A 17,893-nucleotide genomic window follows, 5' to 3' on the forward strand; every position below is an offset into this window, starting at 1 on the left:
CAGGGGGACAGCTTGAGGCTCTGTCTCAAAAAAATAAAATAAAATAAAATAAATCTCCAGGGCTAAAACCAGGACATCAACATTTTCAACATTTTTTAAAACCTCCCAGGTGATCTTAGTGTGCATTGAATATTGAGCTACTGTTTTATGCAAGCACGGATTTACAAAAATATGCAAAGTAAAGGGATAATAACTTTGTTTATAAAAGGAGTCTATGCACTAAATACAAAATTGATCGCAAGCATGCTTTCAAATTGGGAATTTCTAAGTCACTTAAGAAATTTATGTATACCTTACCTTTTAGGAATATATGCATCTATTGTTCATGCCGAAGCACATGACCAGTGATACAGAGATGCTGCTGAAAAGAAATATAAATAATCTTAAGTATATATCTGCAAGTGTGTGTTGTCTTTTGTGGTCGTCTTTGGTGATATTACCATGTTGATGGTAGTGCTCAAAGTATTCCTACGAACTTGTTTGTTATACAGTCCCAGAGGCAACCTTTGCATGTGCAGAGCCTAGAGCAAGAAGTATGACCCTGCTACCATATGTCTAAATAATTAAAAGTTATAAATCAATTTAACAAATAATAAAATATGTTCCATTCTTCTCACTTGACAAATGCACCTATCTAATAAAAGAAAGGGCAACTATGTGTAAAGACATGGTTTCTATATGCCTGAAAGTCAGCAAAATGTCAAAGGCAACTTAGTCTAATTATTATTACATAACTTGGAATATTTTGTTGATGGGTTGGCAAATTTGGATGAGTTAAAAAAAAAAGTATAAAGAATGTATAAGTTATTCTAGAACAGTTATTGTTCCTTCCTGCCTATCAGCAAATATCACTGGTTATGTTGTCTTAATCAAGATTTTCAGATAATTTGGGTTCTACTGTTGGTAATTATTTAAAGGATTAAAAAATGAAATGTATTTGCAATCAGAGTATGTATAAGTTAAGTACATTTTCATAAACCTGTAATTTAAAGTAATGGTTAAAAGTCAAAAGATTAAAATTATTCACCTATAAGTTTTCAAAAAGTGTCAGTTTTCTTCCAAACTTAAAAAAAATCTATGAGTTCAGTGCCTGTAGCACAGAGGTTACAGCACCAGCCACATACACCCAGGCTAGTGGGTTCTAACCCAGCCCGGGCCAGCTAAATAACAATGACAACTGCAACAAAAAAGAGCCAGGCATTGTTGCGGGCACCTGTAGTCCCAGCTACTTGAGGTTGATACAAGAGAATCACTTAAGCCCAAGAGTTTAAGGTTGCTGTGAGCTGTGATATAAGAGCACTCTACCGAGGGCAACATAGTGAGACTCTGTCTCAAAAAAAAAAAAAAAAAATTATCTATGTCAGATCACGAGGGGCAGAGCAAGATGGCAGACCAGAAGGATTGTTCAGCTGAGCTATCCTATAATGACTAAAGAAAAAGAGAGAACCCAGCTATAACTGGCAAAGAGACCTTACCCAGAGTCATAGCTCAGGGAGCACAGTGAGGAGGTGGTGAGCTGGATCCAGCATATGATCCAGGATGGTGGAAATGTGATGAGTTAGGCAAGTGATTGTGATTAGCTGGGATTGGCTGGTCCCTCATAGAGGTCTGGGATAGGAGGAAGCCTTTCCAGAGTTTTCAGTTGTTGGGGGAAGCTGCACATTGAGTGGAAAGCTTGGAAGAGTGGGCAGACTTGCACAATATACAGCAACCAGACTTGAATGCCAGTAGGAGTGGATTTGCCATAGGTTGGGTGACTGGTGAGGCAGCCATACTGAGGTCTTAGCAGCCAGGGGGCAACAATTGTGGGAAGGTTGTGAGGTCTTAGCAGGGGCCTAAAGCATGGCCATCTTAATTTCACCCGCTGGAATCAGTACTCCACTCTTGGGACAGGCTGAGGGACTCCTACACCCCACAGGAACTGGAGTTGGGGCACTGTGAGACCTGCCTTTGCAGGATTCTTGTGAGCTTTAAGATGCCAACCTGGCAGGGTGTGAATACTAAGGAAACAATCAGGCAAGCACAGAAGACAAGTAAGTTTGGAATAAGGAACATAGAATTTGGCTTTGCTCAGGCTGAAGCCACTTCAAGACCTAAGCACTGAGATAAGATAATTAGAAACAAAGGAGGAAGTGAGAAGTAAAAATGAAGACAAGGTCATGAATAAGAAGAAAGAACACAAGCGGACGAACCAACAGAAAAATTCTGGTAACATGAAAAACGAAAACAAAGGAATTCCCCCAAGGAACCATGCAGCAGAAGACTCTACGTATAAATAATTAATGGACTTGATGAAAAGGGAATTTAAAATATGGATGATAAAGACAATAAAAGGAATGGATGAGAAAATGGAAAGACAACCAAAAATAGGTTGAGAGATATGTAGAATATAGAAGGGATATGGTGGAGCTTAAGGAAATGAAGGGGACAATTAGGGAATGTAAAGATAAGGTGACCAGATGACACCATTGGGGGGGGGGGGCTGACAACAATGCAAACTTTGATAATCAGTTCTCAACAATTATTTGTTATTATCAAAGTTTAACATTATAAAATTAACAAAAATAATATAAAACTCATATCCTGGCAAAATAGCCACATGGCAGCCAAAAACCGTATATTCCCTTCCTGTTCTCCCACATTCCCTAGCTTGTCATGCATTTTTTCCAAAAATAGAGACTTTTTAAAAATACTTCAGGACTCAAGACAAATTTTTAAAAATCAGAAATGTCCCACCAAAAGTGGGAAGTCTGGTCACCTTACTCTGCAGGGGAGAGGGGGGCGCTGCTTATTTGTCCTAGACAGTTTGGCTCCTTCTGAGCTAATTGTCCTTACCTAGAAGCAAGGGAGAAAGCCAGTCTCCTTCTAGTACAGATTCCACCTGGATGACCTTGCCCAGGAGGGGAGTAGGGAGTTTACATTAGCCTTTTCATTTCCAAATGAAGTTACATTAACCTCTTCATTCCCAAATGGAGTTACATTAACCTTTTCAGCAGCCAAAAACCGTATATTCCCTTCCCATTCTCCCGCTGTTCCCTAGCTTGTCCTGCATTCTTTCCAAAAATTGGGACTTTTTTAAAAACACCACAGGACATGGGACAAATTGTTAAAAATCAGGACCGTCCTGCCAAAAGCGAGATGTCTGGTCACCATATGTAAAGATGCAGTAGAAAGTATTAAAGATAGGTTAGACTGGCTCGGTGCCTGTGGCTAAAGCAGCTAAGGCACCAGCCACATACACCTAAGGTGGCAGGTTCAAATCCAGCCCAGGCCTGCCAAACAACAATGACAGCTGCAACCAAAAAATATCCGGGTGCTGTGGCAGGCGCCTGTGGTCCCAGCTACTTAGGAGGCTGAGGCAGGAGACTCACTTGAGCCCAGGAGTTGGAGGTTGCTGTGAGCTGTGATGCCACAGCACTCTACCCAGGGAGACAGCTTGAGGCTCTGTCTCAAAAAAAAAATAAAAAAGATAGGTTAGACTATGGAGAGGAAAGAATTTCATAGCTAAAGGATAAAGTTTTTGAGTTAACTCATGAAGAGGCAGAAAAGAAGAGAGAGAAAGCAGAATGGGCTCTTAGAGAACCACAAGACTCCATAAAACATTCAAACATATGAATAAGAGGGATTGCTGAAGGGGAAGAAGATTGTCCAAAAGGAATGGAAGCTCTACTGGAGTCTATCATAAATGAAAAGTTCCTAAATTTTACTAAAGACCCTGACACACTTCTTTCAGATGGATATCTAACCCTGGGTCATCTCAACTCAAACAGAGCCTCTCCAAGACATATTGTAATGAACCTGTCCAAAGTTAGGATGAAAAAGAAAATCTGCAAGTAGCCAGGAGTAAGCACCAACTGACCTACAGAGGCAGAGACATTAGGATGATAGCAGATTTTTCAACTGAAACGTTGCTAGCCAGAAGAGCATGGTCATCCACCTTTCACATTCTTAAACAAAATAATTTTGAGCCCAGAATTCTGTATTCTGCTAAACTAAGCTTCAAAAGTGATGGAGAAATCAAATCTTTTGCAAATATATAAGCACTAAGGAAATTTGCTTCAACAAGACAAGGACATACTTAGACCTATTCTCAATACTGACCATCTGAATGGACCACCATTAAAGTAAACACTCAGAAGTTAAAGGGCAAAACTTAGCTTTCATAATGGCACAAAGGATAAAACTACACAATGGACTTTCATAAAATAAGATGACTAGAACTCCACCACACTTATCAATTCTCTCACTAAATGTCAATGGACTGAATTCACCACTGAAGAGGTATAGGCTGAGTGATTGGATAAAAAAAAGCACAAGCCATCCATATGCTGTCTCTAGGAGACACACCTAGCCTTGAAAGACAAATCAAGATTCAAGGTTAAGGGATAGAAAACAGTATTTTGAGCAAATGGAAATCAGAAGAAAGGAGGGATTGTGATCTATTTTTCAGATACAAGAGGATTTAAAGCAGCTAAGAAAGACAAAGATGGAGACTTTATGCTGGCCAAAGGAACCATACAACAAGAAGACATTTCACTTTTTTTTCTTTTTTTGGACACAGAGTCTCAATTGTCACCCTTGGTAGAGTACCATGGCATCATAGCTCACAACAACTTTAAATCCCTGCTTAAGTGATTCTTTTGCCTCAGGCTCCTGAGTAGCTGTGACTATAGGCACCTGCCACAATGGCTGGCTAGTTTTAGAGATGGGGGGTCTCGCTTGTGCTCAGGCTGGTCTCGAACCTATGAGCTCAGGCAATCCACCCACTTTAGCCTTCCAGAGTGCTAGAATTACAGGCATGAGCCACTATGCCCAGCCTGACATTTCAACTTTAAATATTTATTCACCCAACTTAAATGTTCCCAGATTTATGAAATAGACCTTGATGGGTCTGAGCAATATGATATCCCATAATACCATAATAGTCGAGGACTTTAACACCCTTCTGACAGGACTGGACAGATCCTCTAAACAGAAACTAAACAAATATACAAAGGACTTAAATGTGACCCTAGAGCAAATGGGATTAATAGACATATACAGAACACACTATCCCAAAGCTAAGGAATATACATTTTTCTCATCAGCCCATGGTACATACTTCAAAATTGACCATATCCTAGGATATAAATCAAACCTCAGAAAAATTAAAAGAATAGAAATGATACCTTGTATCTTCTCAGACCACAAGGCAATAAGTTTGGAACTCAACTCCAACTCAACTCTGATAGCTGGATTCAAGATGAGATAAAAGAGGAAATCATTAAATTCCTCAGACATAAGAACAATGAAGACACAAGTTACAAAAGCTATGGGATAAAGCAAAAGCAGTCTTAAGAGGGAAATTTATCAGTTAGATGCCAACATTCAAAAAACAGAAAGAGAGTGCATAAACAAATTCCTGAACCATCTTATGGAATGGGAAAAAGAAGAACAATCTAATCCCAATCCCAGCAGAAGAAAAAAATAACTAAAATTAAATCAGACACTAATGAAATTGAAAACAAAAGAATCATTCAGAAAATTAATGAAACAAAAAGTTGGTTTTTAAAAATAAATAAATATCTTAAACTGATAGAGGCCATTTACAGCAAACCCACAGCCAATATCATATTGAATGGTGTAAAACTGAAAACATTTCCACTCAGATCAGGAATGAGGCAAGGATGCCCACTGTCTCCACTGCTATTTAACATAGTAATGGAAGTCTTAGCTATCACAATCAAGGAAGAGAAGGCAATCAAGGGTATCCAAATAGGGTCAGAGTAGATCAAACTTTCACTCTTTGCTGATGACATGATCCTATACCTGGAAAATTCCAGGGACTCAACTTCAAAACTCTTAGAAGTGATCAAGAAATACAGCAGCATCTCAGGATACAAAATCAATACTTACAAGTCAGTAGCTTTTATGTACGCCAACAATAGTCAAGCTGAAAAAACAATCAAGGACTCTATCCTTTTACAATAGTGCCAAAGATGAAATATCTGGGAATTTAACTAACAAAGGACGTGAAAGATCTCTATAAAAAGAACTATGAAATTCTGAGAAAAGAAATAGCTGAAGATGCTAAAAAATGGAAAAACATACCATGTTCATGGCTGGGTAGAATCAACATTGTTAAAATGTCCATACTACTCAAAGCAATCTACAGATTTAATGCAATCCCTATTAAAGCACCATTGTCATACTTCAAAGAACTTGAAAAAATCGTACTTCATTTTATATGGAATCAGAAAAAACCTCAAATAGCAAATACATTACTCAGAAATAAGAACAAATCAGGATGTATCACATTACCAGACTTCAGGCTATACTATAAATCTATAGTGATCAAAACAGCATAGTACTGGAGCAAAAACAGAGTGGTAGATTTATGAAACAGAATAGAGAACCAAGAGATAAACCCAGTTACTTATCATCATCTGATCTTTTACAAGCCTATCAGAAATATTCAGTGGGGGAAAGACTCCCTATTTAACACATGGTGCTGGGTAAACTTGCTGGCAACCTGTAGAAGACTGAAACTGGACCCACACCTTTCACCATTAACTAAGATATACTCTTACTGGATTAAAGATTTAACCTTAAGACATGAAACTATAAAAAAAAAAAACTAGAAGAAAGTGCAGGGAAAACACTTGAAGTAATCAACCTGGGAGAATATTTTATGAGGAAGACCCCCCCAGGCAATTGAAGCAACACCAAAAATACATTACTGGGATCTGATCAAACTAAAAAACTTTTGCACAGCGAAGAGCTCAGTAAGTAAAGCAAATAGACAACCTTCAGAATAGGAGTTTTTTTTTGTTTGTTTGTTTGTTTTGTTTTTTTTTTTGAGACGGAGCCTCAAGCTATCCCCCTGGGTAGAGTGCCATGGCATCATGCTCACAGCAACCTCCAACTCCTGGGCTCAAGCGAGTCTCCTGCCTCAGCCTCCCAAGTAGCTGGGACTACAGGCACCCGCCACAACACCTGGCCATTTTTTGGTTGCAGCCATATTGTTGTTTGGCGGCCCGGGCTGGGGATTTGAACCCGCCACCTTAGGTGTATGTGGCTGGCGCCTTAGCCGCTTGACTAGCTGCATAACTTTGTAGGTTATGCTTCTAACAAAGGTCTGATAACTAGAATCTGCAGAGAACACAAACTATCAATAAGAAAAGAATAAATAACCCCATTTCTATGTGGGCAAGAGACTTGAACAGAAACTTCTCTGATGAAGACAGGCACATGGCCTATAAACACGTGAAAAAATGCTCATCATTCTTAATCATCAGAGAAATGCAAATCAAAACCACTTTGAGATATCATTGAATTCCCACATCACAAAATGCCAAAACTACAGATGTTGGTGTGGATGCGGAAAGAAGGGAACACTTCTACATTGCTGGTGGGAATGCAAGCTAATATGACCTTTTTGCAAAGAAGTTTGGAGACCACTCAAGGAACTAAAAGTAGATCTACCATTCAATCCTGCAATTCCTCTACTAGGTATATACCGAGATGATCAAAAATTATTTTACAACAAAGACATTTGCACCAGAATGTTTATTGCAGCCCAATTCATAAGAGCCAAGACATGGAAACAACCCAAGGGCCCATCGACCCATGAATGGATTAACAAATTGTGGTATATGTACACCAGGGAATACTATTCAGCCATAAAAAAAGATGGACACTTCACATCTTTTATGTTTACCTGGATGGAGCGGGAACATATTCTTCTTGGTAAAGCATCTCAAGAATGGGAAAAAAAGTATCCAATGTACTCAATACTACGATGAAATCAATATATAACCACCTACACATTCATACAAATGGCAAAACATAACTACAGTCCAAAGTAGAAGGGAAGAGGAGAGAGAGTATGGAGGGGAGAGGGGATATGGAAGAAGGAAGTGTATTTGGGGGGACCTCACCTAATGTGCATGATGCAATGGTACATTTCAAAACTATTAAGAAATGAGTATAATTGTGATGGATGTATTACTTGGTTCAATATAAACATTTCACATTATATATCGAAGCAGTACCCTGAACCCCATAAATGCACCAATGTACAAAGTTATGATTTAATAAAAAATAATTAATTAAATAAACAAAGAAAAGAAAATGAAGCTATTCCTATTTTGAAGCTTAAATATAAGCCCTTTTGACAAAAAATAAAAATAAAAATTATAAAACTTCAAAAAAAAATAAAATTGATAAATCTTTGGCCAGATTAATTATAAACAGAGAAGTAAAATCTCTAATAACCTCAATCAGAAAGGATAAAAGGGAAATAACAACAGGGGCCACAAAGTACTATAGGAAACTCTATGCCCAGAAATTTGACAATGTGGAGGAAATGGATCAATACCTGGAATCATACACTCTCTCTAGACTTAATCAAGAAGAAATAGATCTCTTGAACAGACAGATTTCAAGAACTGAGATCAAAGAAACAATAAAAAATCTCCCAACATAAAAATGCCCCAGTCCAGATGGCTTCACACTAGAATTTTATCAAACCTTCATAAAAGAGCTTATACCCACACTGCAGAAGTTATTCCAAAAAATTGAGAAGGAAGGAATCTTTCCTAACACATTCTATGAAGCAAACATCACCCTGATACCAAAACCAAAAAAAGATGCAAATACAAAGGAGAATTTCAGACCAATTTTACTAATGAATATAGATGCAAAAATTCTCAATAAAATTATATCCAATAGACTACCTCCACACATTAAAAAAAATCGTTCAACATGATGTAGTTGGTTTCACCCAAGGGATGCAAGGCTGGTTTAACATACACAAGTCCATAAACATAATTCACCATATAAACAGAAACAAAAACAAAGACCAGATTATTCTCTCAATAGAAACAGAAAAAGCATTTGATAAAATTCAGCATCCTTTTCTAATCAGAACACTTAAGAATACAGGCATAGGTGGCACATTTCTTAAACTGATCAAAGGCAACTCTGACAAACCCACAGCCAATATTATACTGGAGTAAAACTGAAAACTTTTCCACTTAGAACAGGAACCAGACAAGGTTGTGCTCTATCACCACTACTATTCAACATAGTGCTGGAAATTCTACCCATTATAATCATGTTAGAGAAGGGTATCCAAATGGGGACAGAAATGGTCAAATTCTCACTCTTTGCTGACAATATGATTTTATACTTAGAGAGCCCCAAAGACTCAACCGCAAGACTTCTGGAAGTGATCAAGAAATACAGCAATGCTACCATTCAATAAAAAAATAAATAAATAAAAAATAAAAAATAAAAAAAAAGAAATACAGCAATGTCTCAAAAAATCAATGTCCATAAATCAGTAGCCTTTATATATGCCAATAAGAGCCAAGATGAAAAGTTAATCAAAGACACAACTCCCTTCATAGTAGCTTCAAAAAATATGAAATACCTAAGAATATACATAACAAAAGAGGTTAAGGACCTCTACAAAGAAAATTATGAAACCCTAAGGAAAAAAATAACAGAAGATATTAACAAATGGAAGAATATACCATGCTCATGGCTAGGGAGAATCAACATTGTGAAAATGTTCTATACTACCCAAAACAATCTACAGATTCAATGCAACAAACATTAAAATGCCATCATAATACATTGAAGATTTGGAAAAAATAATTCTTTATTTCATATGGAACAAGAAGAAACCCATATAGCCAAGGCAATTCTTAGTAATAAAAACAAACCTGGGGGTATCAGCCTACCAGACTTACATCTATACTACAAGGCCATAGTGATCAAAACACCATGGTATTGGCAAAAAAAAATAGAGACATAGACATCAGGAACTGAATAGAAAACCATGAGTTGAAACTAACATCTTACAGCTACTTGCTCTTTGATAAACTAAACAAGGACATAAACTGGGGGGGGGGGACCCTATTCAATAAATGGTGTTGGGAGAACTGTATAACCACATGTAAAAGATGGAAAATGGACCCGCACCTCTCACCCCTTATAAAAATTGATTTAAGATAGACAGAAGATTTAAATCTAAGGCATGAAACAATAAAAAATCCTCAAAGAAAGTATGGGGAAACACTTGAAGATACTGGCCTGGGGAAGATTTTATGAAGAAGACTTCTCTGGCAATTGCAACAGCAAAAATAAACAAATGGGATTTAGTTAAACTGAAAAGCTTCTGTACAGCTAAGGAAACAACAACCAAAGCAAACAGACAACTTCAGAATGGGAAAGGATATTTGCATATCATGAATTGGACAAAAGCTTGATAACTAGGATTTATAAAGAACTCAAATTAACCAACAAAAAAAGACCCAACAATCCCATATATCACTGGGGAAGAGACAGGAATAGAATCTTCTCTAAAGAAGACAGATGAATGGTTAACAAACATATGAAAAAATGCTCATTGTCCCTAATCATTAGAGAAATGCAGATCAAAATTACCCTGGAATATCACCTAACTCCAGTGATAATGACCCACATCACAAAGTCTCAAAGCTGCAGATGCTGGCATCGATGTAGAGAGAAGGGAACACTTCTATACTGCTAGCAGCACTGCAAACTAATACAACCTTTTCAGAAGTAAGTATAGAGAATACTCAAAGAACTCAAACTAGACCTCCCGTTTGATCCTGCAATCCCATTACTGGGCATCCACCCAGAAAAAAAAATCATTTTATCATAAGGACATTTGCACTTGATTGTTTATCACAGCTCAATTTACAATTGCCAAAATGTGGAAGCAGCCTAAACAGCCACCAACACAGGAGTGGATTAACAAGCTGTGGTATATGTATGTCATGGAATACTACTATTCAGCCACTAAAAAAGATGGAGACTTTACATCTTTTGTATTAACCCAGATGGAGCTGAAACACATTCTTCTTAGTAAAGCATCACAAGAATGGAGAAGCATGAATTTAATGTAGTCTATTGTAACATGAAGGCAGTAGATGAGCTAATACAAGGAGGGGTAGGGGAATGAGCAAGTGGGAAGAGGGGAGGGGGAGGATGGGGGTCACAGTGTATGGCACACCTCTTGGTGGCAGGACACAATTATAAGAGGAACTGTATCACACAAATGCAATCTGTGTAACCTAATTCTTTGTACCCTCAATGAACCCCAAACAATAAAAAAAAAAAAAAATCTGTGAAAATTAGTGGCAAATTGGGTGGCGCCTGTGGCTCAAGGAGTAGGGCACCAGCCCCATATACCGGGGGTGGCAGGTTCAAGGCCAGCCCCGGCCAAAACTACAAAAAACAAATAAATAAATAAATGAAATTTTAAAAAAAATAGTGGCAAATGATAAATTATAAATAAATTTAAATTAAAACATTCAAACAAAGTTGGCATTATTGGTTCTTTCTCCAGATTTTCGTGAAACATGATTAAATTTTTATAAAAATGTAACTACTCATGATTCTAGACTTTATTGTCCATCTATAGCAGTGTTTTATTATCTGGGGTTTCACTTTCCAAGGTTTCAAATATCTGCAGTCAACCTTGGTCCAAAATATTAAGTGGAAAATTCCAGAAATAAAGAATTCATGTTTTAAATTTTGTACTATTCTGAGTAGGATGATGAAATCTCCATCCCACCTGGGATGTGAATCATTCCTTTGTCCAGTGTATCCATGCTGTGGACACTACCCACTCGTTAGTCATCTCGGCTATCAGATCCAGGGTGCCTGCATAACAGTGCTTGTGTTCAAGGAACCCTTATTTTACTTAATAATGGCCTTAAAGGCAAGAGTAATGATTGCTTGCAACTAGGATGTGCCAAAAGAGAAGCCGTAAAGTGCTTCCTTCAAGTGAAAAGATGGCCCTTGGTGTTCCTTGGCTAAGTTTAGAGTTCAGAACCTTCCAGTCTGGGGCATCCACTGGTGGGCTTGAAACATGTCCCCCTCAGATCTCAGATAAAGGCAGACTACCATAGTTGTTAATGTAAAGATTTAGTAGCATACTTCATGTATGTTACATCTCTAGACTTACATTTGTACAAGTAATATGAATTATTAGTATTTATTTGTTTGTTTGTTTGTTTGTTTTTGAGACAAAAGTCTCACTCTGTTGCCCTGGGTAGAGTGCCTTGGCATCATAGCTCACAGCAACTTCAAACTCTTGGGCTTGAGTAATCCTCTTGCTTCAGTCTTCTGAGTAGGTGGGACTACAGGCACCTATCACTATGTCCTGCTAGTTTTTCTATTTTTAGTAAAGATGGGGTCTTGCTCTGGCTCAGGCTGTTCTCAAACTCCTGAGCTCAAGCAATCCACCTGCCTCTGCCTCCCAGAGTGCTAGGATTACAGGCATGAGCCACCAAGCCCAGCCTACTCAATATTTTAAAATATTCCTCAGCTACCATGTCCAATTCTTGTGAACCATTTCCTCAGTCACATATTATAACATGAAGAGATGGGCAAAAGTAGACACTGGACTCCAGTGAGAAATGTTACGTCCCTAAGCAAGAAGCTATTGCTTTCTGCTCTCTGAGAAAACATGCTTGACCAGTTCATTAATTTATCTATTCTCTTAGTTTATCTTTTGAGCACTTATGCTGCTCAAAAGCCCTGGGCTCTCCAAAGCAGCGTCAGCAGAGATACAACTTCATATTACTCAGAGGCAGTGTCCTTTTATTGCAAAGATATCAAAGGTTTTGTACAGGAACTGTTAAGAAGTATTTCCCTGGGGCCTGATCAGTGTCCATTGTGAGACAGATGTTTTAAGGTTATGAATTGCACTGTGCCAGTGCTGAGAGCTGAATCTGGAGTGACAGAGTCTCCCTGTGGTCTTTTGTTTGTGATATATGCAGGGTCCCCTAAATCACAGGCCAGTTGGCTCAAGTGAAACAACTCAGACACAGACAAATACTGTATGTTCCCATTGATGAGTGGGAGCTAAATAACGTGTAGACATGGAAGTAGAGTGCAAAATCATAGATAATGGAGACTCAGAAGTGTGAGAGTTGTGGGGTGGATGATGACCAATTACTTAATGTGCATTGGCACATTATTTCAGTGATGGATGCACTTAAAGCCCAGACTTAACCACTATGCAATATATCCATGTAACAAAATTACACTCCATGCATTTATACAAATTTTTGACTTGTCCATGGTCTCACAGAAATTGCTCTTAAAAAAAAAATTGACTAGACACAGTGACTCCCACATGGCTGAAACTCCAGGACATTATGTTAAGTGAAATAAGCCAGGCACAGAAAGACAAATACTGCACCATCTCACTCTCCCATGTGGGAGCTAAAAAAAAAATTGATCTCATGAAGGTAGTGAGTAGAAACGTGGTTATCAGAGGATTAGAAGGTGGTGGGGATAGAGGGAAGAAGAGGGGTTCACTAAAGTGTACAAAATACAGTTACATAGAAGGAATAAGTTCTAATGTTCAACAGCACAAACAGGGCCACTATAGTTAATAATAATTTATTATATGTTTCAAAATAGCTAGCAGAAAAGATTTGGAATGTTCCCAACACAAAGAAATGATAAATGTTTGAGGTGATGGATATCCTAAATACCCTGACCTTATCCTTACATATCATGTGCTTGTATGTAGTATCAAACTGTCACATGTACCCCATAAACATGCACAACTCTTATGAATCAATTAAAAAAAATACTCCTCACCTATTTTATGAGTTTGCCTGATGTATCTGGTAGCTATGAGGAACCCTAAGCCTGCCATATAGCACATTTTGCTGGACAAAACTGCCACATCACAGAATATTGGGGGTGGACAGAAAGCATCATGGGGGATTTGACCAGCTGTTAATGTGCTTTCCCTTAACTTCTAGATAGCACCTTCTGCAACTAAATCTCCTCCCCCCACCAAGACCATGCTATGAGATAGAAGGAGGACAGATTATAATTAAGAGATAAAAAAAAAGAGAGAGAGAGAGATCACACATTTGACCTTTCTTTCTCATATGACTGAAAATCTAAACTTGATGTCATGTTTCACCAAGTGCTTGATGTTTGTGCTAGGTTAAAAAGTGATAGAAAATTAAAAAACAACAACAACAGCAAAGAAAAGTGGCTGAGAGGTTCCCCCCAGTTCTGTGGGTGGGACACTTCTTCCAAACTTTGGGAAAAAAACATTTTTGGCTCTGGGGTAGCCACATCACCTCAGAAGTAACCCCACCCATGCCCAGCAGTGAGGAAACCTGCTCCCCAGGAGACGACCCTTCATGCCTCTTTGCCCCGCCACCAGCAGGTGCCTTCCAACAATACGCTCAACAAGCTTTGAAGGGGGCTGGAGAATAAGCAAGTTCTTGCCGCTTCACATTCCCACTCCTTCTACCAGTCACTTTCCCTACCTCCACTAATTGGTTGAAAGTTCTAGGCACTCAACACTGCCATTTTTGTGGCATAATTTCCTCAGTGGTAAATCAAAGTAACGATATAAGAATAGGTGTGCAGAGTGATTTGATGACTTATAAAAGTGATTAGGTTTTCAGAAAACCTGTGTGCCAGTGTTTTATCACGAGGCATTTCAATAAAACAGGGAGAAGAAAATAATAGGCTCTCAGTCACCACCATCTAGATGTAACAAATGTTCCCATTTTCCCATGTTTACTTCAGGTGTTTTGAAGGAAATGAAATATTACACATATAGTGGAAGTCCTCTTTAAACTTGCTCTTGAAATTACAGTTATTGTTATTATACTTTTAAACTTTAAACTTAAATACCTAGGCTGTAAGCACAGCAGTAATAAATCTGAAGCTGAAAGCAGCATTGAAAGACAAAGTGAAAATTTTATTCTCATGTTCTATGGACTTTAATTTAGCTACTTGCAGGGCCATACTTTCCTTCTCATTTATAGCACCATTCTTTTTTGGTTTTTAAAGAATCTCAAACCCAGAATTACAATTCACTGTGTGCTACTAGGCTGTGAGAAAAAAAAAAAAAAGCAGATCTAAATTTGCTTTGAAATTCCTACTGGCCTTCACTCTAAAATCATTAAAGTTTAAAGTACCCAAAGAACTCATGGAGGTCTTGTATAATTTCACACAAGTTAAGATACTTGATTTTATATTTTATTTCCCCATAGAGTAACCACTTAGGGTTGCAAAGTAGCTGAGTGCTGGCCGGGCGCAGAGGCTCACACATGTTATCCTAGCACTCTGGGAGGCTGAGGCAGGTGGATTGCCTAAGCTCACAGGTTCATGACCACCCTGAGCCAGAGTGAGACCTCATCTCAAAAAATAGCTGGGTGTTGTGGCAGGCGCCTATAGTCCCCGGTACTTGAGAGGCTGAGGCAAGAGAATCGCTTGAACCCAAGAGTTGGAGGTTGCTGTGAGCTATGACACAATAGTACTCTAAGGACAATAAAGTGAAACTCTGTCTCAAAAAAAAAAAAAAGTAGCTGAGTGCTAAACAAATATACAAAAAAGAAAAAAAAAGAAAGAAAAAAACCTAAGTGCTGCTCTTCCTCAAATGAATCTCTTTCTATTTAACTCAGTTTTTATTCATTTCCATCAAATTTGAAATGTTTACTTATCTGCCAGTTCATTCAAATTTACATAAATCAGGGGGAAATCCCAGAAAATTTAATGACAACATATTTTTGTTATTAACTGAATCTTAGTTAGCATCTAAATTTCTACATCCTGTAAGACTAGACTGTTTAGGCTCAGCACCTATGGCTCAAATGGCTGAGGCTCCAGCCACATACACCTGAGCTGGTGGGTTCAAATCCAGCCTGGGCCCACCAAACAACAATGATGGCTGCAACCAAAAAATAGCTGGGTGTTGTGGTGGGCACCTGCAGTCCCAGCTACTTGGGAGGCAGAGACAGGAGAATCGCTTGAACCCAGGAATTGGAGGTTGCTGTGAGCTGTGATGCCATAGCACTTTACCCAGGGCAACAGCTTGAGGCTCTGTCTCCAGAAAAAAAAAAAAAAAAAAAAAAACTGGACTGTCAAAGTTAAGAGAGATTTCATTATTTTACAAGCACCCATTTGGAAAATCTAGACTCCCCCTCAAGTTCTTTAATTAAAATTATTCTTTAAGAAATAAAAGACATCTGAATAGGAAAATAAGATAGTGAAATTGTCACTGTTTGCTAATGACATGATTTTATATAGCATATAAAGACTAATAAAAACTGTTCAAACTAATAAATGAATACAGTAAATTTTCAGGGTACAAAATGAACACAGAAAACTTAGCAGCATTTTTATGCACTAATAACAAACTATCTGAAAAAGCAATCCTATTTATAATAGCTACAAGAGAAAATAAAAATTTTAGGATTAAATTTAACCAAAAAGGTAAAAGACCTATACACTAAAAACTACCATATATTAATGAAAGAAATTGAAGAAGACACAAATAAATGGAGAGAGATCCAGTGTTCATGGATTGAAAGAATATTATTAAAATGTTCATACCATTCAAAGCAATCCATGGATTCAATACAAGTTCTATCAAAATTGGAATGTCATTTTTTATAGATAGAAAAAAAAGTCTTCAAATTTATATGAAATCACAAAATAAAAACCCTGAATATCCAAGTCAAAACTGAATAAGAACAAAGCTAAAAGCATCACACTACCTGATTTCAAACTATGTTACAAAGCTATAGTAATTAAAACCAGCCAAACATAGTCACATTGAACAATGGAATAGAGTAGAGAATCCACACATCCATAGTCAACTGATTTTTAACAAAGATGCCAAGAACATACAATGGGAAAAGGATAGTCTCTTCAATAGAGAGTATTGGGAAAACTGGATGTCTATCTGCAAAAGAATGAAATTGGACCTTTATCTCATATCATATACAAAAATCAACTCAAAATAGATTAAAGACTATAAAACTACTAGAAGAAAATTAAGGAGAAAACTTCACAACATTGATCTGGGCAATGATTTTTTGCTATTTGACACCCAGATCTCAGGCAATTAAAGCAAAAATAGACAAATGGATTACATCAAACTAAAATGTTTCTGCAGAGCAAAAGAAACAATTAACAAAGAAACGACCTATAAATTGGGAAAAAGTATTTGCAAGTTATATATCTGGTAAGGTATTAATATCCAAAATATATAAGGAATTCAACTCAATAGCAAGTAAACGAATAACCCAATTTAAAAATAGGCAAAGGAACTGAACAGACATTTCTTGGAAGAAGATATACAAATGGCCAACAGAAACCTGGAAAACATGTTAAACATCACTAATCATCAGGGAAATACATATTAAAACCACAAATAGAAATTGTTTCACACCTGTCAGAATGACTATTATCAAAAAGATGATAGATAACATGTGCTGGTGAGACTATAGAGAAATGAGACCCTTGTACACTGTTTGTGGGAAGGTAAATTAGCACAGACATAATGAAATACAGTATAGAGATTCCTCAAAAAACTAAAAAGAGAATTATGACATGATTGAGCAATCCCACTTCTGGACATACATCCAAAGAATTTGCAATCAGTATGTTGAAGAGATAGATGCACGCCCTTGTTTACCGCAGCCTTCTTCATAGCAAGTTATGGACTATATCCATGGATAGAGAAAAAGTAATATATATACACATAAAGGAATACTTTTAAAAAGTATTAAAAAGCTTTTAAAAAGAAAGAACTCCTGCCATTTGGGACAACATGGATGAACCTGGAGGATGTTATACTAAGTGAATTAAGTCAGGCCCAGAAAGACAAACACTACATGTTGTCACTTATATGTGGAATCTAAAACAATAGAACTCATCAAAGCAGAGGGTAAAATGGTGGTTATATATTTCATAATTGCTAAGAGTAAATTTCAAATGTTCTCACCACAAAAAGTGTTAAGTATTTGATATGATGAGCATGTTAATTAGCTTTATTTAATCATTTCCCATTGTATACATATACCATAACATCACTTAATATTCG

This window comes from Otolemur garnettii, unplaced genomic scaffold (assembly GCF_000181295.1).
Source record: "Otolemur garnettii isolate 467f Iridium unplaced genomic scaffold, OtoGar3 scaffold00026, whole genome shotgun sequence".
Lineage (NCBI taxonomy): Eukaryota > Metazoa > Chordata > Mammalia > Primates > Galagidae > Otolemur > Otolemur garnettii.